The sequence below is a fragment of the Pinus tabuliformis genome, chromosome 4_2 (assembly GCF_031772625.1).
Source record: "Pinus tabuliformis cultivar Carrire ecotype Pingquan chromosome 4_2, CPIR1, whole genome shotgun sequence".
Classification (NCBI taxonomy): domain Eukaryota; kingdom Viridiplantae; phylum Streptophyta; class Pinopsida; order Pinales; family Pinaceae; genus Pinus; species Pinus tabuliformis.
Window position 1 is genome coordinate 981322322 of NC_142304.1, and position 26563 is coordinate 981348884.

Below are 26563 nucleotides of genomic sequence, written 5' to 3' on the forward strand. Positions count from 1 at the left end.
ACCTAGTTCCTTCTCTTCAACCACGCACACATACACATAGTGTGCATCATACACATACAACCACACACAACATACAACACCATAAAATAAATGCACCTACACCTAACATAAAACACAACACATACACCTGCATCCAGTGTATGACACAACACATACACCTACGCCCGATGTACAACACAACACAATACATACACCTACATCTGGTGTACAACACAACACAATACACACACCTACACACGATGTAAAACAAAATACAGATACATACATAGAGTAAAACACAACAAATACACATGTCACAGTACCATGACTATGCAATGCTCATGCATAGTACCACATGTACAACATGCACACAATACCACATGCGCACAACACAACATGTACGACATGCACACAATACCACATGTACAACATGTACACAACACCACCTGCACAACATGTACGCAACACCACATGTACGTGGTACCACATGCACAACATGTACACAACACCACATGCATGACATGTACATAACATCACCTCCACACAACACCCCATGTACAACATGTACACGACACCACATGCACACAACACCACATGTACAGTCATACATGTAACACCACATGTACGTAGCACCATATGTAGAGCATGCACACCACACCATATGTACACAACACTGCATATGAAAACTGTACAAAGCACCATATGTACACAAAACCACATATCTAGTTAACAGAATTTTGTTTGCTACATACTTTATTATTGTATCAGTGTATGAACCTCTTCCTTATGTTATATAGCTTTCATTGAATTGAAAAGAGTGTTTTTTTCATGTTATTTTCATCATAGGTGTTCAGGTGACATCGATATTTGAGCCCTAAAACTGAAACTTAGTTGAAGTTCAACTTAAAATTTACTTCAATTAACCTAAGGATCATTTGTCATTAATGAAAAACGTTTAGAGTTCTGGGGTAGAGACATGTTCCAGTGTCATTAAACGTAGGAGTTGTCATTATTTTCTAGTGTTGTATCCTAGGGATGAAATCTCATTCCACATACAAAAGTGTATAGGATCATTCTCCAGTACTTTCAGGTATATCGGAGACACTCCACGTATGGTAAGTATATGGGAATGCTCTCATCAAACAGTTACGCATTAGAAAAAAATACTACAGAATAAAGTCCCAGGTACCATCATGTATATTTTGGGAGTCCCCTATAGGTTGCTATCCATCCATAGGTAATTGTGCCTGCCACCTTGTATAACATGATACATTGAACACAACATTCGGGGAGATTGGTTTCCATACATTAAGTCCTTGGTTCCACCAAGGTGTATATTGCATGTCATCGTTTCTTGGCAATCCCTCATGCCTAGTTTTATCTCTTTTTGATTTATTTCTTTTTTGATAGTAAAATCAATCGACCACAGAATCACCAATTACCCGTGAAATGAAAACCTCCTTTTGTCCTCAAACATTAATGGCTAATTTTAAAATTGGATTTAAGCCCAAAGCTTTCACCAACACACATTTCCGATTCATTTTCTGAAAAGACATCATGGCAGAACCACCAAGAGTCCCAAATGAGACCCCAGATATCTATGGAAATACTAATGTGCCCAATTCACTTGTATTTGTAAGTTATGGTAATGTTGAGCCTGAATCCATTGAAAACCAAGGAGTTGAACTTCGTCTTGTCCTAAGAATCTAACCCCTTGCTTCTCGACCACCTCCAGAGTCAGTAGGATCATCCTAGGACTCTTCTCCTGCTAGTCCTCAACCTATTTCAGATTTCTTGCTTTTTCCTCCTAATCCACTCTTTGAATCAGATTCTTCTGTGTATTTATCACCTCCACATCCATATAGTCCATTTGATACTCCCAACATACCTCTGATTCCTTCTCCTATAACTACTTAGGTTCCCAACCAGGGATTTTTTTCCAATCATGACAACATAAGGCAATAACCCACCTATAGGGTCAATGCCCCAAGGTATTCTAGTGGAAACTTGTGGAACTCACATTCCCAGTATGGAGATTGATCCTTTGTCACTTCTTCCTCTTGAGGGATTTTCTTCTGTTTTCATTCCCTACATGACAACGGGGCCAATAAAGCCTCCTACCTATAATACACCCTTGGTTCCACAGGGTTATAACTCTCACGACGATGCTTTTTTAGATCATTCTGGTATAGCTTCGCCGTTTCACAATCTTATTTGGTCCTCTGGTGTCATGCACACTACCAGATCATTTGTCCCAAACATGTCGGTAACTACACAAAACCCTACCCAACCTACAATGTCGATAAGTGAAACACATGTTCCTCTTAATATTTCTTCTCCTCCTATTGTAGCCACAGTAACTGCAGTCCCTAATGTGAGTGAACAACCTACAAGTTCATATGTTCCAATGTCTCGGATGAAACTTCATCCACCCTACACACCTCGTGCTTTTAGTGGAAACTATCCAACCCCTCCTCCCATATTGGGGGTGCGTCAACCCATTCATGTTGTTTCTAACCCAGGTGGAACATCGATTCCATCTATAACAGGTAATGTCATAACAACTCCTTTACACGGTCATCAAGTCCCTTTAACTCAACATTCCTACCAGCAGCCTTATAATCCTATAGGCTCTCAACATATCCAAACTCCTTATCAGCAGGCAGTTCCTCTATCATAGTATGGTTCTCAAATGCAATATACTTATGGGATTGATAATCCTCCTCTACGGACACAAATTCCTATTCAACCGTAGCAAGGAACCTACCCGTAGCCTCAGCTGCAAGTTTCCTACCTGCAGCCATAGACGTAGGTTTCCTACTTGTAGCCACAACTGCAGGTTTCTTACCCACAGTTGCAGCCACAGGTTTCCTACCAATCCCAACAGGGACCTTACGAGAAAAGATGACAACAACTTCCTATTCAACCCCATCATGGACCTTACTCATAGCCACAAAATAGATTCCCTACCAATTCCAACAGGGATCTTACCAACATTCATTTCCACAGTCATAGCAAATGCAACAAGGACCATACCAACAACAGTATGGTCAATTTTCTCTTCAAACTCCATATGTCCAATATGGTCACCAGAATTAGTATGGCCAACCTCCATATGGTCAACCTCCTTATGGACAAAATCCTCCATAGTGGGGGTAGACCCAAACTTAGCAAGGTTGGAATACTCAGTTTGGTACACACCAGAGACCCTATATTTCATATAACCCACAACTACCATTTTTGGAAATGTTGGAATTGCCAGATGTGTCAAGGCTTATGAATGACCCAATACTTCACTCACCGTATTGGCCTCCGGTACCAACCAAAATACCTAGTGATTGCCCCAAATTCGAAGGTAAATCTGGAGAAGACCCCCAAGCACATGTTATGACTTATCACCTTTGGTGTTCCTCTAACTCTTGGGTTGATGATTCTATCCATTTACTTCTTTTCCAGCGCACTTTAATTGGTGCTTCCATGAAATGGTATATTGAGCTCTCTCGTGGTGCTTTCCAAGACTTCAATACTTTGGTTATGGCTTTCCTCACCCATTTTCAATTTCATGTTCGGTATTAGACTCGAACCCATCCCTTAACATCTTTGCAATAGATGACTCCTACTCACATCTCTGGTCATATCCATGAATGGAGGTGTAAGCATCATCTCATCAAATTCGATATCCCGGATATGATTTTGATTGAATGGTTCACTAAACAATTCATCTCTCCTATTGCTAAAGACATAGCCATGGGTGGTTGTGTGACTAAGGAATAAGCCATCACCCATGCCCATTATTTTTATTTAGTTTATTCACAATCTGGCACATTATATGAACTCTTACCTGGTTCCTAGTGACCTTTGACTCACCTTGCATCTTCCAAACCCACAGATTCGCCACCTATCGATGACATCATTGGATATGTGGCTCAATGGTCTAGTATTACTCCATCTTCTCCTTTGAAACCTAAATCTACTCCAACCACTACAACTTCCCATGTTGTTGATAATCCTAAGAACCCTAATAAAGCCTCAGATGTAAATGTTGTCCAGTCTACCACAATAGATAAATCCTCGAAAGGTAAGAATAAGGGTAAAGCAAAAGCTAAACAAGATACCCCCAAACAGGATTCCCAAAAACCATCAACTGATAACACACCCAATCAAAAGCCTAAATATCCTTGCCTTATTTGTGATGAAGATCATTACACTAAGGATTGTCCCCGACACACCGAAGTAAGTCAACTTATGAAAGGAACTACATGGATTCCAGTTGTGCTGAAGGAACTTTTACCATCTCAACAGACGCAATTGGTATACCAACCCCATGCTCAAACCTATGGAAGCTCTCAAATTTTCATGAGTGGTTCAGAGCATATTTTCATAGCCATGAGATCAAAAGATTATCTTCCACCTGAGAAACCTGTGGTGGAGAAAGATACCACTGATGTACCCTCTTCCTCCACTTTACATTATTCTGGTCCTCTCCATATTGAAAAACCTACCACTGATTACATAATCCAACCACCCCATAAACGTGTTCTTTGGAAATCATCCTATAATTCGAATGTGCGAGCTGCCCAACACTACAATATTGTAGAAGACTTTTCTCAAGAAACCTCGGTTATTTTAGCCTTGGAATTCCTTCAGACGTGTCTCACAATGGAAGACTTTGTTATCTACTATTGGAGGAATTGATCCCACAGATTTATTATTTTATCTTGAAAACCATGTTCGTCACTCGCCACCTCAACTTTCTTTTCTCATACAAGTTGGTTTTATGGGAAAGAATATCCACTAGACTATTATTGATGAAGGAGCCTCCACATGAATCATTTCCATATCATGTTGGAAAGCCATTGGTTCCACTCTTCTCAACTAGTCTCCGAACACTTTATAAGCTTTCAATGGTCGAGGTTTCTGCCCATATTGTATTCTCAAATCCTTACACATTTAGTTGGAGGAAAAGAAGGTCAATTTAGAATTTGAGGTTGTTGACGCTAATCTCAATTACAACCTTTTACTTGGTCAACGCTGAACTCATGTAATGTTTTGTGTGGTCTCATCTCTTTTCCATATACTTCATTTTCCCCACCAAGGGAAAATCATCAATGTTGATCATTTTCCTTTCTTTTCTTCTGATTCTTCAATAGGTAATGTGCCTTATGTTGGGAAAACCAACATTCCTTATGAAAGTGTCGAAGTAGGTATTTTCAAGGACCCTACCTTAATGGGAACTTTTCCCCTTCCTCCTCCCTCCAATATTGCCTCAATTAACATGATCTCATCTAATTATGACCCATGGATCATCCCTAATCCTAACCAAATCAACAATTTTAGTGATGCCATGCCGCTTAGCCTAGTTGAGCAAGCTTATGAAACTATCCTTTTGGCTTCCGCGGGTTCATATATAACTCATGATCGATTGATATTTTCCCTAGACTTGTATCTACAAACTCCTTGGCTTTGTTCTTTTAATTCTGAAGATCCTTTGAATGAGATGTTCCTTATTGATGAAAGCATTGTTGAAGTTAAGTCTCTTGAAGAAAACCCTTGGAATGATCTTCATCATCGTTCCTCTTTTCTTCCTAGCTCTAGATCAATTCCTACTTGTCTAGGTACTTTACTTTCCCATGAAATGACTACTTTATTTCCGACACCTATATTGGTTCATGAGGTGTTGTTTAAAAGAAATTTATGGAACATTTCCGAAACCATACCCATTGACATCTCTGTTAAACTTGGGATTGTCGAAAACATTCACAGAGGAGCTTCTTGTACTCCCGATGAGCTTAAAATTTATACAACCCTGTTAAAAGAATTTCGTGATGTCTTCGCTTGGTCTTACAAAGCGATGCCTGGCATCGATCCCATATTATGGTACATGAGATCCCCACCTATCCAAACGTGAAACTTATGTGAAAACTTTTTCATCTAGTGCACCCAAGGAAGGGAGCTTCTATTAGGGGTGAAGTTGAAAATATTCTCAAAGTTGGCTTTATTTATCCTATCCAATTGACAGATTGGGTTTCCAACATTGTTCCGGTAACTAAGAAACAGGGAACGATACAAGTCTGTGTTGACTATCGAGATATAATTCGATCCTGTCCTAAGGATAATTACCCTACCCCCTTTATTGACCATATTATCGATGAATGTGTCGGGAGTGAAATTTTCTCCTTCATGGATGGATTCTCTGGATATAATCAAATTAATATCCTTCCTACTGATCAACACAAGACTGCCTTTATTTGTCCTTGGGGGACTTTTGCCTACAAAAAGCTTCCTTTTGGCTTGAAAAGCACTGGTACAACCTTCCAATGGGCTATGTCTTATGCTTTCCATGATATTAATAATACAATTTAGACATATCTCAACGATTTACCTGTGCATTCGCTTAAATGTCAAGACCATCCAACTCACCTTTGGGAAATTTTTCTTCGCTATCGAAACTACAATATTTGATTGAATCCTCATAAGTGTGTATTTTGTGTTGAATCTTGTCATCTCTTAGGCTTCGTAGTTTCCAAATAAGGCATCCACATTGATCCTCTCAAGGTGGAGGCCATTTCAATTTTCCACCTCCATCTTCATTACATCAACTTCAGAGTTTGCAGGGAAAGGCGAAGTTTCTTCATCTTTTTGTCCCAAATTATGCATACCTTGCCAAGGGTTTTACTCACCTTCTGAAGAAAGGAGTCCAATTCATTTGGGATGACATTTCTCAAAATTCCTTTGATGCTTTAATGGCTGCCCTCATTAGCACACCTTTGTTGCATCCTCTTAATTACCATCGTGATTATCTTCTCTACTTGGTTTCCGCTAACAATACCATTGGTATGGTGTTGGTTTAGGATGATGATGACAGAAATGAGCATGTTATATACTAATTGAGTTGTAACATTTTTTATTCTGAGACTTGATATGCTCATGTAGAAAAGTTGGCATTCACAGTTGTTCATGTTGTCCAACGTTTTCATCATTATATTCTCTTACGAAAAACTATAGTGATATTTGATTGCCAGCCCATGACCTATGTTATGTCTCATCAGTTTCTTGGGGAAAAATGCTCCAAATGGATTGTCATCCTATGGGAGTTTCACTTAGATTTCACTAAATCTAAGTAAAATAAATCAATTGTTTTTGCCAAATTAATTTGTGACCTTCCCTCTGCAAACATTACTGCTATATCTGATGAGATGACTCCTAATGAATATCTCTTCCTTATTAGCACCCACAATCCATGATATGGAGATATCATCATATATATCCAAACTTAGACCTTTCGATTAGAGTTATCTCTCTCTGAGTGGTGCCAAATCCAGTACCAGTCCCAACCCTATCACATTATTATGGATACCTTATACTGCCTTGGTGTGGATTGAGTCCTTCAACAATGTCTAACGCATGAGGAAGCTGAGAAAGCTTTGAATGAATTCCACTCTAGAGCCTATGCCAGTCATATGTTAGGATATGCTATAGTTCAAAAGATCCTTCATGTCCGTTATTTTTGGCCCTCTATCTTCAAAGATTGCATCCTTGTAGTCCAAAAATGTCATGCATGCCAAATTTATAGCCAGAAACAACGAACGTCACCTGCTCCTTTAAACCCAATTATCATTGTTGGCCCATTTTCTAAATGGGACATTGATGTTATGACTTGTAACCCTCACTGAGCTGGGGGACATGGATACATCATCGTAACTATAGATTATTTCACAAAATGGGCTGAGGCGATGGCTACCTACGATGTTAACGGTGAAGCTACAGATTTGTTTTTATTCAACCATGTCATACCTTGGTTCGATGTACCACAAGCCATAGTCACCGAAAATGGCTCCCATTGCCAAAATCACATGATGACAAAACTCATTGCTCAGTTGGTCTTACGTCACGATAGATCAACTTCGTATTATCCATAGGCCAATGGCCAAGAGGAAGTTGTTAATAAAGTTTTGGTCACAATGCTTCAACAAACCATTGGGATGCAAAAAAAGAACTGGCGTCTCATGTTTTTTTTGACATTATGGGCATATTGAGCCATTGCCAAAAAGGTGACCGGACCCACACCTTTTCAATTGGTTTATGGTCTGGAAGCCACCCTACCTATCGAATGTGAAATCCCATCTTTAAAACTAGTTGTCGAATTACTCCCTGGTACTTCACCTAAGGAAGAATGGTTACTTTATTTAGAACGTCTTGACGAGACTCGTCGAATTTCCACATTGGTAACTGAGTCTCAAGAAAGGAAATTTAAAATTTAGTATGATAAAACTGTGACCCCTCGTGCATATGCAGAAGGTGACTTAGTCCTGTTATATGATCAAGATAATAACAAATTAGGGGCCGGGAAATTCGAACCTATGTGGCATTGACCCTATATCGTTAAACGTGCATTACAAAAGGTTACATATGAGTTAGTTTACTATGATGGAAATTATTTTTCTGAGCCCCATAATGGGCTGTATCTCAAAAAGTATTATGCCTAGATTTTCCATAGATACTTTGTACATTAGTGTGTGTTTCATTAGTGTTTAGTTTTTGGTGTGAATGTTAGCATTTTTGTGAACATGTTTTCCCTTCTTAATGCATTTTCCACTTGGTTTGCAGATGTCAACAAACCTTCTTCCTAATATTGGTTTTGTTGGTGGAACTTACTGTAGTACACATAATATCTCTTCCACTATGTGGGCACTCTATGCTCCCAATGGTGAGTTAGTGAGTTTACAGGGAATATGTCTAGGTCATACAACTAAAAATATTTTCAAATATAGTGTGGTTGTCGAACTATTGTTAGAATCTATTGATCTTGGTATTATGGTGTTAGTTGTTAAACTTGACTAACAACTCATGCTATTATAGTTAAACGGACATCATTTCATCAGAAACCCTAATATTTTCATGATGTACTTAGGTGTTCGTCTCTTGGAAACAAATTTTGATTACATTACCTATCAACATATTCCAAGACATCTAAATACATTAACAAACACATTGGAAAATCATGTTTTAGATAGACATTTGCGACGCATGTAAAAATAAAACCATCACATAGTAGGAATAGTAGATACAATAGGTAAAACATGTATGTATGTGTATATATATATATATATATATATATATATATATATATATATAGAGAGAGAGAGAGAGAGAGAGTTTGAAAAATGTCTGTTACATCAAAATATCAAAATCCTATGTTCTGAGACACATGGCTTCTTAAGCCTATATAAGTGCAGAAAATGAAAACTAGAGATATGGCTATCCACCAACATGGTGCTCATGGTAGCACAAAACAACTTTGATAACTCGGTTCAATAACTAATGTAGTTTGGATGATACCCCTATGGTATGCACCTTATTCATAGTCACATACTCTAGAATTCCTCTTGTCAAGGCTTCCAGGTTACATACCACCTTTACTATGGGATCAAATCCCTCCTCATAGGTGCATCCTCAATCTTCCATGCCACCATCCTAGCTATTGGAGAAACCCCTCGAGGTCTCTTTGGTCCAACATTTGAAAAAATCATGAGTCTCAAATCTCAATTCACATAAAACAAAAACATCAAAATACTTGAAAAGACATTAAAAAATAGTTTTTTTACCTGCATCAGTCCACTATGTGCCAGGTGGAAGTGGGAGGTTGAGATATCCTCGGAAATATGTATTGGCATAAGCCCAATCATCTACCATGATGAGCTATTGTCGCAGTCATCCAGAGAATGCTGAGGGAAAAGACATTTGTTGACCATATCCATGACAAGGCATCAGTTCATCCCACCTCAACAGTCATGGATCCTTGGGTCCTGGAGCCTCCAGCTCTATCCACTAATACCTGAATAATGGTACACATTCTAGGAAGAATGTCACCAAGATTGATCCATAGTCGAATTGTTTCAATCTCCCTATATTGCCTTTACTGATTTGGTCTTTCATGTTGACCAACAAACCTTCGCACGAGTTAAATATTGTGGGACTAAGACAATCTATTGCATACTAGAAGTGAGACTTAGTCGCTTCGTGCAGGACTTGAGCTCCAGCTATTCGAGCCATAGTATGAAGAATCATTCTCAATGAGAGGTTTTTGATAGTTTTTATATCTATTTTCCCACTCTTTGTTTTTCGAGAGCTTGGGCAATGTCTCACTGTCAACATATTTGTACTCTCTCCCCCAGTACGAGAACCAGATAGCTGAATTTGTTGTCCCCTTATGGAAAAACCTGTAATGAAATAGATTTTTTCAATATCTATCTCAATTTCTTGGTCTCCTATGATAAATAGTTGGTGATATACATCCTACCATCCAAGAAAATGTTGCAGTAATTCCATCTGGGTCCAACCCCAGGGATACAGAAGAATTTCAATAGTCCACATGCCCAAAGGGTCGCTATGCAATTTGGATCTTGGGCTGCTTCATGTTCTTCTGCTTCATGACCTCTTTCCTTCCATTCAATCACCATTCTTTTAGTGAAAAACTTGTGAAACATCCATTTACAAAGTTTTTATTAGCTTCTATGGAAGAAAATTTGCAAACCAATCATTAATCTTGGTGGGTTTTGAATTTTTTTTTATGCCATGGTGCCAACACGTATGTTTCTAAATTTTTCTGCACTTCCAACGTGATGGCATCATTGAGCTCAGGGAGATTAGTGTGAGTCTGCTCGGTAAAACCCGCGCTGATCACCCTCAAAAAAAAAATGAGCCCTCCTTACCACCTACTCTATGGATGAAATCACTTGAAAACACAATAAAAATGGAGAGGAATCTTACTAGCAACAAACAGATCGTTTAACAGTGTCTTAGATTGGTTGCACTCCTTGCCTAAAGAGCGGGGAAATTTGGGGTAAAAAGTGCTCTCCAAATTACCAAATGACAAATGGTAAAAAAAAAATTACTTCTTGAGTTTATATAAACTTTTTAATATATTTTTACCATTTAGGGCACATTTTTCCTTATATTTTAATATTTTTCTCGAAACGGATAATGGGTGTTTACTTGTGCAACGACATGTCATGGATAAATGGTGATGGTGATTGATTTTGACTAAAATAGCAAGTTTTATTTTATCACTTTTTTGGACTCGTAAAAAATAAACAAAAAAGGGACTCCCCTAGTGTCATCTTTCAGCTCTTTTCTGACTCTTGAAATATGAAAAGATAGTCGAGTACTTGTTCTTTAGAGTTGATTAAAGTAAATGAAATGACGTCTACTCAGTATAAGTTTAACTATTTTGAGGACTGAGATAGACTATTGTACGAAAAATGAATACCTTAGTCACACGTGGCTGAGAGTTTCTCTTGAATATTGTTTTCTACCTTTTCAGATTCGAGAGACTATCTACGAAAAGGGACATTTGGATTTTCTTTTTTCCTCTTTTTTAAACTCTCTAAACATGAAAAATATGTTGAGTTACCCCTCCATCAGGCTCGTAAAGCTTAAATGACATAAGACTTGTCACCATGACGAGACCAAGTTACTCCTTCCTAGGGCTCATTCAAACTTACTAGGATGGATTCATCTGAAGGATGGACTTATACGACAAGCATATGCTATCTTCTTCAAGCTCGTGATAAAAAATAATGAGGTACTCGCTAGAAATAGTGGGGGAAAATGGAAGTAAACATGTCCTGTATTTTGTAAAACGACAACATGTCACTCTTGAACATGGCACTTATTTGTCGCTCATGTCAAGTCTAGGTTATCATCATTGCATCACTTACCTTCCTAGATTTTGGGAATCCATTTGCCTCTCATCCGATTATATCCTCTTGTCATCATGACCTTTGATTCTATGTTGAGTCAAATGTTGCGAAACTCCAGAGTCGTGTCACTAATTTGTTCAAGAGAAGTCCCATCTGCATTTTAACTTCTTGTACATTGTTTGACCTTTCTGTAACAATCTTGAACTACTCTTACCTAATCTGCCACATCCTTTGTTTCTTGTCGATGATGTGGGAAACATTATGGCCCTCCTTTGATGGATCACTTCCTGTCGACTCCATCTCATTATCCAGGAGGATGATTTAGAAACTCCCTTTCAATACCTTAGAGCTTGCATGCCTCAATGGCAAGTTCTTCACATTCGATGATAGGTTCACACCACTGGCCTTTGATTGAATTATTCTATGGGTGTTCGAATTTAGCTTAATTTTTCACACTCATGGATTATGTTGATGTACCTTGAGAACCATTATAATTATTGGTGGTTTCTCTCGTGTCTGTTAACGGTTCACATCATTGACTGGTAATCAGGTGGTTTTCTATCATGTTCAATTCTAACATGCCTATTCACATGGTAGGATTCATACTTTAGTTGGATCGAGACAGATATGAAGACCTTGGGTTTCATCTGATAAATCTAAGTTGTGTGGAGTTATTAGCTATTCATGATTGTACACATGACTCCTTCTATACGGATGGTTGTGTACATGTTGTGGGTCCATACATATCATCCCTTCTATTCTGATGGTTGTGTCCATGCCGTGGATCCATACACATGATCCCTTCTATTCGGATGGTTGTTTCCATATCATAGATTCATGTATTGTTAGATGCCTATTCAGATATGTACTATTAGGCATATATACATCAAAGATGTCAAATATATTATATCATGCTTGATTTGCAGATCTCCTGTTACACAACATTTTGTCACTGTCCCTGTACTCCCCCTTCCTTGATCTTGGAGGACCTCTACAGTGAAACCGGCATGCTTTGCCTTCATGGATAAAATCCCATTATGTCCCTCTTCATGAGCAGATCATTTCCATTTTGTACCATTTCCCCTGAAACTTCTAGTTTGCCCAATTTACAAGGCTGGCGCTGATGACCTTTCTCTCCCCCATGATGATGTGCAACAATTAGCACTATTCCCTGTGCCGATCGGGGTGAATGAGCCGTGTTCCAGTCATGCCGTCCTATTATGGAAAGTCTTTTAAATTAGAGCCGAAGCTTCCATCTCTAGAAGCTCAGTAATGGAAGTTTGGTAAATGATTTGGCCGGATGCAGTCGAGGATGACAGTTTGGGCTCCTTTACCCTATAATGATGGAACTACTTCAAGGGATAATTCCTTCTCTTATGAGAAGAGGATCCATCTTCCATCCATATTTCCTATATAAACCTCCCTTCTTCCCAAGCACAAATTAGTCAGTGTTAGAGTTTTGGTTGAGTGTGAGTATACTATTTTAGACAAGCAAGCTACTACTAGTTGTAGCCATCTAGTTGTGTGAGGGATAAGTGTGTTTGGTTTCAAGTGAAGCCTAAAGGGAAGAGACTTCAAACTATTGTTGTTTGAAGCCATAATGAAGTTCTAGCAGAAGTGTGTGGGAACCTGGTCTTTTCAGAGGAAGATTGTTATGTCAATATGAATGGTTGTAATCTGTCTTTGATATTAATATATGTAACTATTGATTGATTTCCTACATGTTTTGTAATATTACATATTCGTATCTTAATCCTTCTTGACTCATTAAGTAGGTTGAATTGTAATTTTTCTATTATTTTTTTTGTGTTGTTTTTGTTTACTTGTTTCAGGATCTTGAAGAAGGAAGTGAGAGATTGTTTGAGCGAGTAAGCGAGGACATCATCAAGCAGGATAAATGACCGAGAGGTATGCCCTCTCGATTGATTCTAACTTAAGGAAATATTCCATAGAATGTATCTATTGTGGCTAGACCTATTATCAGGTTAGATGAATTCGTTCGTGTCTGCACTTATAATTTTACTTCACCACAAATTGGCGACTCGCTGGGGATATCCCATCTTTTGTTTGTTTTGGATTTCATGATTTCGTAAGAACTTTTCTAGTTTCATGTTTCCCCATTAGTTCTGTTTCTTTTCTCCTGCTTACTAGCCTAGGTCTAAAATTCATAGTAGTAGATATGGTCCCTGTTTTGAATTTTTTTTATTTTTCCTTAGTTCCCTCGGACAACATGTTTAATCGGCTGACAGTCGCGCTGATCAATGCGAATTGTGGAGGAATAGTCACGCCGACTAGCCTCTGGTGCTTGTTGTCAGTTAGGAAGTCGCATCGATGCCTGTAAGTGAAGATTAGTTCTAGACCCTAATCTTGACCAGTGTGTTTTTCTCTTGTGTTTTTGACCCCGTGAGCCCTTTTGAATGTTTTATCCCTGATTAGGAAGCTACTTTTCATTTGGTTTTTGCTTGCTTGTTGGCTTGTCATCTTGTTGTTTGATTGATCGAGTCATTGAACGGCCTGAGACACAAGGGCATCTAGTTAGTCACCCATTCAAAAGCTTGTGGACGCATCGAGTCCGGTTGTAAGTGTGTTTTCTTCTTGCATTTGTTTTTGGTCCTCTTTACAATTTTGACCTCTTTTGCATAAGTTTGAAAAAGTTTCATTTACTAGTTTGAACATATTTTTCTGGCATAGATTACATTTTTGGTCTTGTGTTTGGTAAAGTCGATCTTTCATTGATGTGAGTGAACTTATCTTTTCATATTTTCATCTACTTGAAGAGTTCATAGTCTCAAAACCTTTTTCATTGAAGGATTGTATGCGAAAATTTTGTTTCTTTATTTCATGAGAAAGTATGAAATTCTAGCTTGTTGCATCATTATGATTTGCATCTCTAAAAAAAACTAGAATTGCATTAGCACTTGAAAAAGGAAGAGAATTTTTTTCATTTTGAAAGGACTGATAGATAAGTGCTTGTCAGGAAATTCGGAATTGGAATGCATTTTTCATTAGTTTATTTTTTGAAAAAGTGAAGTAGTGAAAAATCATTTCATTTTCATTTTCTTGATTATTTGCATTTGATTGAGTAGTTTCTACCCTATCTAGTGTAGGCATTTCATCGAATTGAAGGGTCTTGTCCCATTTAGTTGCATTTTAGGTTTTTCGAGTAGCATCGCTAAGACTTGAAAACTAAACTTTAACTCAAGATCAACTCTAAAATGAATCCAATTAACATAAGGAACATTTGACATTAACGATCATATCTAGACGGTCTAGGCTAGAGGCATGTTCCAGCGTCTGTAAACCTAACATTTTCCTTTAGCTTTGGCATTAGACAGTGCTACCACAAATTTGCGCTCACCGTACTGTTGATTATATAACGTGAGACCCCACTAGGCTACAATCAGTTTATCCTTAGGAAGCCGAGTCGGTCGCCTTGCGAACGTGATACACCGAACATAACATTCAGGGAGATTTCCTGCTCGTACTTATTGTTTCGCCATGAGGTATTCTGCAGTTCACGGTTTCTTGGTAATCTTGTTTACCTAGATCATCCAGAGTAGTCATTTGATATTTTTGACTCATTAAACTTAAAAGATCATCTGAGTATTTGTCCTTTCGAGCTCGCTTCCAATCGAAAGTGATAGAGTCATCCTTGTTTCTTTCTCGACTCTTAAAAAATGAAAGAACATTAGTCTTTTATGCATCTTAATAATCGATTTCCCACGATCCGAAACATCATGTTAGTTTTTTTACCAAATCGTGAGGTCCCTTAAAAGGAAATTTGATGAGCCCCAGAAATGGGTAACTATATGGACTCATTCTACCTATTATTTTCATTTAATCCATCATTCTCAATAATTTTGTGCATGTTTTTGAATATATTTATGTCAAAAGAGTGAATGGGGATAGTCACTTTGCCACATAATCTAATGAGTGTTTATTGCAGATTTTTGGACATTTTTGGACAAGGACTGAGCATTTTTGAACATATTGGTAGCCAAACTCGAGGAAACAGGGCTAAGGACTTATAGGAGGAGTGTCTCCTTCATTAATGACCCCTTCCTCGAGTTGTCCATCAGCAGCTCGGAGTACAAAGGCCCACAATGATGATCCAAAGGGGCAGCCGACCAAGTCTAGTAGAACTGGTGTTATCTTTAGTTTAGGCAGTCGAGTTCCTTCAGTTTAAGAGGACTGTTGGGAGTCCCTACTTCTATAAATAAGAAGGCTTCAAGCCTCAGTAGGTTAGCCATTTCATAGTCTATTTTTGCACTTTTGTGAAGCCTTCTACTCAGCTCATTTTCGATTTCTTTTTGCAGACAGTTTTGTGATGTAACTACTATTTATTGATCAATGAAGATGAATCCAGTTTTAAACCAGCACTGATCTTTCCTAGAGGGTTGAAGCTTTTGGGTTAGGGCCCAACCCAAGTGTCCTAGCACCTCCTTTGTGTATTTATATGCTTTTTGCTTACATTCATAGGATAATTTTTGTTGTTTAGGTTAAATCTTGCTTTGGTAAAATAGGTTGCTTTTGATGGTTAAATTAGTTGTTCTTGCTTCAAGTTACCTAAGTAGTTTGTTGTAGTAACAGAGAAAGATTCAAAAAGGCTACCATTAGGTCTTGATCTCCTTTCTCCCTCCTTGGGACCATGATTTGAGGTCAAGGCACTACTACTGCCACCAAAAACACAGTTTTTGCCTTTCATGCAATTGCTAGTGTGATGTTTTGAGTTGAAGAAGTTGATATTTGCTTGGATTCACATGCTTAGCCCATTTCATGTTCATTTAACATGGATTTCTCGCACAACTTTTTGTTCATAGAGTTCTGTTCAACACTTTTCTGGTTTTAGGTGAGATTTTAGGTTAAAATATATAAAACTCTCTTTTTCGGTTCTTGCTTGGGTCAGTTTGAGAAGTAAGTGTGTAGCTCACTTGTAGAACATTCCAGCTTATCATTCCTCCATAGCACAACTTGCACCAGCTCATCTCTTGATATTTCCCCACTCATTTGCCATATTTCGCCAACCTGCCCTAATTCCTACGTTTTTGTACAAAGTTGCTTTCTTGACCTTTGAGCAAATCCAACCATATCCTTCGTTCCTCATCTTCATTGATAGAGTTCTAGACCCTTCAACACCTTCATCCAACCTTTATTTCTCTTTTTCCCAACCTCCAAAAACCACTTTCGGCCTCCTCCTATAGAGCCTCTTATAGAACCTCCTTTAGATCCCCTACAGCCTCTTGTAGAAGTTCATGCGAGTGATTTTTTGAAGTCTGATCGCAATGGAAGTCTCCAGAAAGGTACTAGGGGCTTCTTAGGACCTCTCCACACCTTCCTCTTCATCTAAAAAAGCCAACTCCATCTTCCTTTGCCACCAAACCTCTACACAGTCACCACCAGTCAAATCACAAGCATAATAATTCCACATAAAAATACTCAAAAGTACCAAAAATATGATTTCTTCTCATTTCTCTTCAGAAGTAGCTTGAATAAATGCAATTTACCTTTTCAGTGGTCAATGGCACCCATTTCAGTAGTTTCCATTTCTTTTCTTGCAAAATTAAGGTTTTCTAGGGTTTTCTAGGGTTTGTGTTTCATTTCAGTTTTCCTTCTTTTTTTGCAAGTAGAATAGCCCTTGTAGAGTTAGCTTTCTTCCATCACAGTAAAAGCTTCTTCTGAGAACTCATAGCAGTTGTCTTAAGCTCCTAGTGAACTTGTGCCAACTGATCAAGTGACAGCCTGCAGTAAGAGCTAGTACTTGTGCATACAACACCGTCGCTTCCAAGTTTGTTACAAATTACCAGGTTGATAAAAGTAAAGAAGGAAGCCCCACCCAGGAGTTGTAGCATTATTGCTGCAATACTGGAGCTCACCACTCTTTTTGGTGTTGTTTCCAGGGAAGCATCAGAGTATTTTGTGATTACTGCTTTTCTCCTATTTTCTACTGCAACATTTTGTTAAGTAGTTTATTTTAGCAAAAGTAGAGTAGTTGTTTCATTTCAATTCTGCAATTTCATTTCAGCAAAGTAGATTAGCCATCTCTTGCTTTCATTTCAATTCTGTAATTTTCATTTCAACAAGGTTTATTTTAGTTAGTTTCAATTTGATGTTCAATCCCTTTTAGTTTTTGCAGATACAAGAAGAAAAAGAAACACAAAAATCACCCAAAAAAAAGAGATTTCCTTTCATGCCTCGTAGGAACAGAGACAACTCCAGAAAATTCCTACCCAACACCCCCAACACATCACTGAGTCACCCTTCTCTCTTCTTTGGTGGCACTGATCCAGAAGATCCTATAGGTGAACCTCCAGAGATATACGAAGATTCTATAACAGAAGAAGAGAAAAAAACCATTCCTCCCGAGACCATGGTTGAAAACAGAAACGTTAGAGGGAATGGGGAAAGAATAGAAGGTGCCTTTCCTATCCCAGAGACCAATGGGGACACAATAATGAAAAACATAAGTCCTTTAGCCTTACCTCACTTCCGTGGACTGACTACCGAATATCCTGTTACTTTCTTGTTTGGATTCGTTGTTCTCTGTCAAACATATGACTATGCAGAAGACGAGCAGAAGTTGAAATTGTTTCCTTCTACCCTCAAGGATGCAGCCTTGCGCTGGTTCATGGGGTTACCTGGAAACAGTATCACAACTTGGGCTCAGATGCAGCAAGCCTTTAAAAAAAAATACTGAGACTATTGCAGGTCAAAGGAAACCAAGGAAGAAATCTTCTGAATGACCATGGGTAGTGATGAATCTTTAGAAGACTATGAAGAGAGGTTTCAACTCAGTTATAAAAGGGCTAGGTGCACACTTGACCCTGAATCTCTGAAGTTGGTTTTCGGACTTTCTAGATACCCTCCATTTGCTGGCTGGGGGAGACATCTACCAACTACCTTATGATGACATAAAGACTGTGTTTAGAAACCATTCCAGGTCAGATAGAAATAGAGGTAGGGGAATTCAACCTTTAGGCAGTACATCCTCATCCAGTTCATCCCTTATAAATGAACTTGATAAATGGCTAAAAGACTTCAAGAGTGAGGTGAGGTAGGCTCTTGCCATGCAAATGGATACCTTTCATATCAAAAGGAAAGAAGAGGAAGCCAAGAGGGCTTTGGCCATCTTTTGTCCCAGGTGCACAAGAAAGCATCCTAGGAATGAATTTCCATTGCACTCTATAGAAGTGTGTGTAGTTTGTGAACAAGACCATCCTACGAATCAGTGCCCTTCCTTGCCTAGGATCAAAGTTGCATATCAGGGGGCTGAAGGAGCCACTGAACCACTCTATTTCATGAACCAAAGGAGGCCACATGGACCCAGACGTTACCAATAGGGAATATAAGGGACATCCCAGAGCTATTACAACCCCAATCAAGCCACTTCCATGCCATCTTGGGGCCCCCCTGCTCATCCTTCCTGATCCACACCCCCTCCTTGGTCATATCCTCCTCAATACCAGGCTCCTCCAATTTCTCATTCATTTCATCCTTATGCTCAGCCACAGCCTCAGTGGAATGCACCTCATCAAGGGTCGAGGCGTATATAGTGGAGAAACATCATGCCCAACCTATGCTATGGAGATTCAGGAGATTAACCTATGATCTGGGAAGGTTCTTCCAGATAGCCAACCTCCTCGTAAGGAGGATGAGGAAGAAAAACAGGAAATTGAATCCAAAGTCATTCCACCCTTTCTTGAGAGACTAACTAGAACCACACAACCGACCCCAGAAGAAACTGAACTTCTGGGAGAATTAAAACAGTTATGTGTAAAAATACCACTTCTCCAAGCCATAAAGGATGTTCCTATATACAACAAGATTATCAAGGAGAAGTGATTCAAACACCTAGGCAGGCGAAAGAGAGATGCCCCAATTATCAATGTCATAGGACAATTGTCCAACCTGATGTTGGGGCAAGTAATTTGTCCAAAATATCTAGACCCTGGGAGTCCTATAGTCGATGTCCACATCAATGGCACCATAATCCCCCATACCTTGATTGATCTATGGGCTTCCATTAATGTGATGACAAGGGACACTATGCTCAAACTCAACCTTCAGGGTTCCCTAAGAAAGACCTCAATAGTATTTTAGTTAGCAGACTGCTCCACCGTGACCCCTGAGGGGATTGTGGAAGATTTCATGGTCTCTATTGATTCCTGGGAGTACCTTGCTGATTTTCTGGTTCTCCAACCAAAGGCAAATCTCACTGGGTATCCTCTCATCCTGGGAAGACCTTGGTTGGCTACTGCAGATGCCTACATCAGTTGTCGAGCTGGGAACATGACAATCAAGAATGGGCATATGTCCAAATAGCTAGTCCTCTATCCTCCTACCCAACCTCTGCTAGAACATGATTTACCTCTCTGGTTGGAGGAGGAAGATGAGGATGAAGTCTATTCCACACCATTGTGTACAGTAGAGGCTACCATGGGGGGTCCACAAACCGAGGATGATCTTATTGAGAACTTGATTCAAAATCCACCCCCCAGTGTGTTGCCCTTAGAAGAGTTGGTGGAAGAAACCCAAGCTAATCCCTTAGTTGATCTCTTTGTGGCTGATCCGACCTCCCTCCGAGTTAAGAATGTGGAATTTGGCTCAGGAAAAACTTTGAAGATAAACTCATCCCTATCCACATCTCAGGATAAAGAACTGTGTAGCTATTTAAAAAATCACTTGGATGCTTTTGCTTGGAGCTATAAGGAGATGAAGGGAATCCACCCTTTAGTCTGTACTCATCAAATTTACATTAAAGAAGATTGTAAACCAGTCAGGCAGCCTCAAAGGAGGATGAATCCAGCCGTTAAGGACATTGTCAAAGAAGAACTACAAAAGTTGTTGGATGCAGGATTCTTCTATCCCATCTCCGACAGCAAATGGATTTCTCCTTTGGTGCTAGTGACAAAGAAAAATGGGAAGTGGAGAATCTGTGTAGATTATTGGGAACTAAAAAAGGCCACCAAGAAGGACCATTTCCTTTTGCCTTTCATAGATCAAGTGTTAGATAGCCTGGTAGGGAAGAAGTTCTTCTCCTTCCTAGATGGGTTTAGCGGGTACAACCAGATCCAAATCAGCCTAGAAGACCAAGATAAGACCACTTTCACTTGTCCATGGGGTATTTTTGCTTACTAGGTCCTTCCTTTTGGGTTGTGCAATGCTCTCACCACTTTCCAGAGAGCAGTACTAAGCATATTTGCTGAACTGGTTCACGATTTAGTGGAGATCTATATGGATGACTTTACCCCTTATGGTTCTAACTTCCAGGAAGCTTTGACTAACATGGGAAGAGTTTTAGCCAAGTGTATTGAAATGAACTTGTCCCTCAGTCTTGAAAAATGTGAATTTTTGATGATTGAAGGGACCGTGCTAGGTCATACAATTTCTCATCAAGGATTATAGGTGGATCCCAACAAGATTGCTATCATCCAAAGGGTCCCACCTCCTCAAAAGGTAAGAGATGTTTGGAGTTTTCTAGGCTTAGAAGGGTATTATAGAAGATTCATTAAGGATTTTAGTAAGCTAGCCTCTCCATTGTTTGGTATTTTGGGAAAAGATGTTGAGTTTATATGGATTGACAATTGTCAAGAAGCTCTAGATACCTTGAAAGGTAAGCTGGTAATTGTCCCAATCTTGAGAGGTCCAAACTAGGCCCTACCTTTCCACATTCACACAAATGCCTCGAACAAAGCAATAGGAGCAGCCTTTGGGCAAGTTGAAGAGAAGCTACTTTATGCCATATATTTTGTCAGTAAAAACCTGTCCAAGGTAGAATTAAACTACACTGTAACAGAAAAGGAGCTCCTAGCTGTAGTCCATTCCCTAAACAAGTTCAGACACTACATCACTGGCTACCAAACATTCGTACACACTGATCATGCTGCAATTAGGTATTTGATGAATAAACTAGATGTAAATGCTCGTATCATTAGATGGTTACTTTTATTGCAGCAATTTGATTTGACTATTGTTGATAAGCCCGGTAAGGAAAATGTTGTTGTTGATTTTCTGTCTAGACTAGATCTGCCTACATGTGAAGAAGGAATGGTGGATGATCAAATGCCAGATGAACACCTATTTGCTATTTCAGTACTCTCTCCATGGTTTTCTGATATAGCAAATTATTTGTTTCAACACAGTTTCCACCACACTTGTCCTCAAAAGAGAAGAGCAAGATCGTGAGAAAAAGTGCCCCATTCACTTGGATTGGGGGCAATCTTTTTAAACTTGGCCCAAATCAGATTTTGAGGCGATGTGTCAGGAAGGAGGAAGTTTTTTACATCCTCCTAAATTGTCATGATGGGCCTTTTGGGGGCCACTTTGCAGCAAAGAGGACTGCCTTCAAAATTTTGCAGGTAGGTTACTATTGGCCCACTCTTCATCAAGATGTCAGGAGATATATTAGCCAATGCAACCGATGTCAAAGGATGGGAAAACCTAGTCCAAGGGATGAGATGCTCCTGCAAGCTCAAGTGACTTTCGAGCCATTTGAAAAGTGGGGCACGGAATTTGTGGGTCCTATCAACCCTCCTTCAAAACAAAAATCTTACATCATTGTTCGTACAAATTATCTGACAAAATGGGTAGAGGCAAAGGCGATCAAAGCAGCAACAGAGGAAAAAGTAGCTGAGTTTTTGAGGGAAAATATCTTCTACAAGTTTGGCTATCCAAGAGAGTTAGTCACAGATCAATAGAGTCAGTTTACCTCCAATTTGGTTGAAGATTTGCTCACACACCACAAGATTAAGCATAGAACTTCCACCCCTTATCATCCACAAGGAAACGGAGAGGTGGAAGTCACAAACAGAGATTTGGAAGGGATTTTGACTAAGGTAGTAAGCAGCAGTAGAAAATATTGGGTAGATCTATTGGTTGAGGCCACCTGGGCCTATAACATCACTTGGAAAACCACCACAGGGTTTACCCCCTATGAGCTAGTCTATGGGAAGAAGGCTTTACTGTCAATAGAATTTGAATATAACACATTAAGGATAGCAGCTCCGTTGGACCTAGATCTTAGCCATGCACAAAAGGAAATATTGCTTCAGCTAAATGGATTGGATGAATAGAGAATGCAGGCCCTACTCCACTCAGAGGTAGTACAACCTCAAAGAAAAATATGGCATGACAGACACCTCAAAGAAAAACAATTCCAGCAAGGAGATTAGGCGCTGCTGTATGATTCAAGATATAAATATTTCAAGGGAAAACTGAGGACAAGATGGTTGGGACCATATATAATAGAAAAATGTAATGACAATGGTTCAGTCCTTATCTGGACTATAGATGAAGAATTCATCCCCATGCTCGTCAATGAGCATAGATTTAAGATCTGCAGGAAGCCCCTTTCCAAGCAAGAGTTCATTGAGAATCTAAGAAAAACAGTGTTGGTAGTATAGCAGGTTCCTATCTCCACTCCACCCACACCCTGAACAAAAAAAGAAAAAAAAAATCAGAGAAAAAACAAAAAAAAAAAAAAAAAATAGAAAAAGGAATAAAATATCCCTGGGTGAAAACCTCTTGGAGGCACCCAAGGCAAGACAGTGAGGGTGAAAACCTCTCGGAGGTGCCCCATCTATCTCAAAAAAAAAGAAAAAAAGAAAAAAAATAAATAACCTAACTTCTTTTTGAATGAATTTCAGGTTGCAAGAGGGTCACACAAGAGAAAAAGACATGGCCAGGCTGCATACACCCTTCATATTCCATCCCTCCATCACCGTTATCCTTTTCCAGGCCTTGGTCTCATTTGTTCTAAAAATTTCGCATCCTATAGGAAACTCTATGTATTCTACAGGAGGATGTTGTAGAAACTATAGAAAGGCCAAAATCAAGTTCAGAGAAGAACCCGAGGGTTGGAAATTTGTCTAGAAAGCCTGTGAACCTCCCTACCACCATCCATTCGCCTAACCCTCCATTTCATCCTTGCAAACCCACATTTCCACTCGTTTTTTCTTTCCCTGCACAGACAAAATACAAAAATTCTATTTCTTTCATTTTGTAAACACAAAAAATGATGACAAATAAAGTAGCAACCTTTTTCTTGCTTATTCTTACCTGATACCTTCCAGCTACTATTTCTTCTCATTCGAGACCTTCTTCAGTAGTTTTTTTAAGCCCTATTCAAGAATCAACCTAAATTTCAAAAGGAGAAGCAGCTATAGGAAATCCTGCAGGATTCCTATAGCAGCTGATCCCTTTGAAAAACATACTCCAGAGACAGGGTCAGCAGCAAGTATGCATGCAACATACGAGCAGAGCCTAAGCGAACTATCATCAGCATAAGCCAAAGGTCAAGCATGCAAAGCACCAGTACCAACAACAACGAGGAAATAAAGTGCCAAAGTATGAAGAATGCATATTACAACAGCGGCTAAGCATGTATGGCTAAACCGATTCCTTGATTGCATGAATATTATTTCAAAACTGCACGAATGATGGGAATGGTCAGGATTAAAGCAGAATCGGTGGCTAGCTAACTGGTCACCCTCGTTCAGTTCACACACCCTCGTGGAATTCAAATAAGCCTTGTCTAATTCAAACTACCGATCAAATACATAGTCAGCATGTGTGGCATGTCAACTTAGGAAGAAAAAATTCGGAACCGGTAGTGGTGGTGGCGTATAACAGGAGTAAGGGAGGTGATGGTAGTCAGGTGACATGAAGAACCATAATTACACTGGCGTAGGACCAACAGTCCGGATGGGGATAACGTACCCATTCGGCCACCTCACCTCCTCACCGCATATTACGCCATCAGTTAAGTACAGTGCGGTCTAAGCCTCCACCACCCTTTGTTTCATGTTCATTTACGAAGTTCTCGACTACAGTACTCATCTACCACCTCCAAAACAATGAACTAGTCATTTTCTGCCAGTTTTTCAAAACTGTCCCACCTATCGGGTTCTACAGGAGCACTACTACATTCTACAGCATCAGGAACACCATCTACAGGTGGCTTTCTATAGGAAGGCTAGAGAGAAGCTTTGCAGCAGAAAAAGTCAGAATTTTTGTCAAATTTGAGCTGGGAATGAGGTAGGCTCAGAAACCTGCTCTGCATACGATATGTCTATATAAGGTGGTGGATTAAAAATAGAGTATTGATTGAAAAAAGCAAAGAAAGAGAAATTCAAAAGTTTGCCTATGATTTTTTTTGCGTTCTGCACATTCTCTCTGTTGATTCAAAATCTGCCTTTTTCTTCCTCACATTTTGCTGTAAAAAAAGGGGATGCAATCATAGAAATCAAACCTAGGAAGGAAACAAAATTGCAAGTCTATGAAAAAAACCATTGTTTTATATAGTCCCTATTCTATCAAAGTATTGATTTCTTCCAGAAACCAAGAATCAAATTCAGGTTGAAAATAGTTTGAAGAAAGGGAAAATTGCAAATTGGTGTTGTGAAGAAGGATCACACGGGAAATTCCTTCTGTAGTTCAGAAAAAAATAAAACTTAGCTATCCCTCTGTTTCTGGTTTTGGAAGTCATTGCCTTCCTTCTCACCTGAGCACTTTCAGAAACCAATAAACACCATGCCATGAGGTTTTATGAGAAAGGAGTCTTTGAACTCCAACAAATTGCATTGGTGGCGCTCTTCACTAGGGAAAACTGTATGTCTTTCTTCGAAAGAATTCATGGATATGATGAGGAGGTGACTGAACAATTTTTTATGTCCTTAAGACCCCATTCGAAAACACATGCTACAGTCAGTTTCAGGGGTTTGACCCTAGAGCTTACACTTGATTTTATCAGTAGAATCACAAGTCTTCCAATTGGGCTCCCTTGGAGCAAGGAGGAAAAAACATTGGGACAGGTTGCTAAGAAGACATTTTTTCAACCCGAGGAGCATCCTGTAGAGGATAAAATGGGGTCAGAAGGAAAAGCTTACCTCCTCCATGGAGTGAAGTTAATGACTAGATAATGAAATATATCACTTTTGAAGGAAGTTTCGGTATAATTTATGGTTATCACTTCAGGTTAGTGCATGAATTGAGATATGGGATGGACCTACCTGTAGTAAGAAAACTCAGTCTCCCATATTTCCTCCTCCAGTCTTTGATATAATGTGGCACCAAGTTGAATGCAGGGGTTCCAGACCAGCTGGCCCACCATGGCCTCATTAATTATTGGTGGAAGATGCCCTACACACATACACCATCCCCATATCTTGGGAATTTTCAAGAATATGTCTAGAGAAGATGACATCAAAACTTTGACTAAGGAAATTAGCCCATCTGGCAGTGAGGAGCAGAAGCAGAAAGAGGAAACTGAGAAGGAAATTCATGAGGAGACACAAAATATTGAAATAGAGGAAAAGCAAAAAGAAGAGGAGAAACTTGACAAATCCACTATTGTACCTAAGGCAAAAAAGGAAACAATCTCAAAAATAGAGAAGAGGAAGAGGACAAAGGCTGAGAAGAAAAAGTGCAAGAAATCTCAGAAAAAGACTACCACAGAAGATGCAGGGACTCAACAAGAAAAGGAGAAGACACCACCAGAGATAGAAGAGACACAAGCAAAAACAATAGACACAGGAAAGACTGCAGGAGATGAAGGAAAAGAATAGCAGAAAGAAACATCCCATAAAACATTGGCAAGAGAAGCAGCAACTGTGCTTGCTGCATTGAGCACTCCAACAAAACAAAAGGGAAAAAGAAAAAGATAAACATCTATGCATTTCAAAGCCAGGAGGAGCACTAGGATTAAGGTGGGCAAGCCCCAGCCATCATCCAAAGAACCCATTACCATTGAGGATGCACCTGCTAAGAAGAAGGAGGAATCTCCCTCCAAGATCTCTATCACCTACGAGAGAGGGAGTCCCAAAACTTCCACCTAGAAGGAAAGAGTCAAATTGATGGACTCCAAAGCAGTCCTACAGGAAGCTCAA

At 39.3% G+C, this 26563-nt stretch overlaps 1 pseudogene; it reads left to right on the plus strand.

Moving 5' to 3' along the window:
* Window positions 1-26242, plus strand: part of LOC149172956 (uncharacterized) — a 30826-nt pseudogene extending 4584 nt beyond the window's left edge.
* Window positions 26243-26563: the final 321 nt, after the last annotated feature.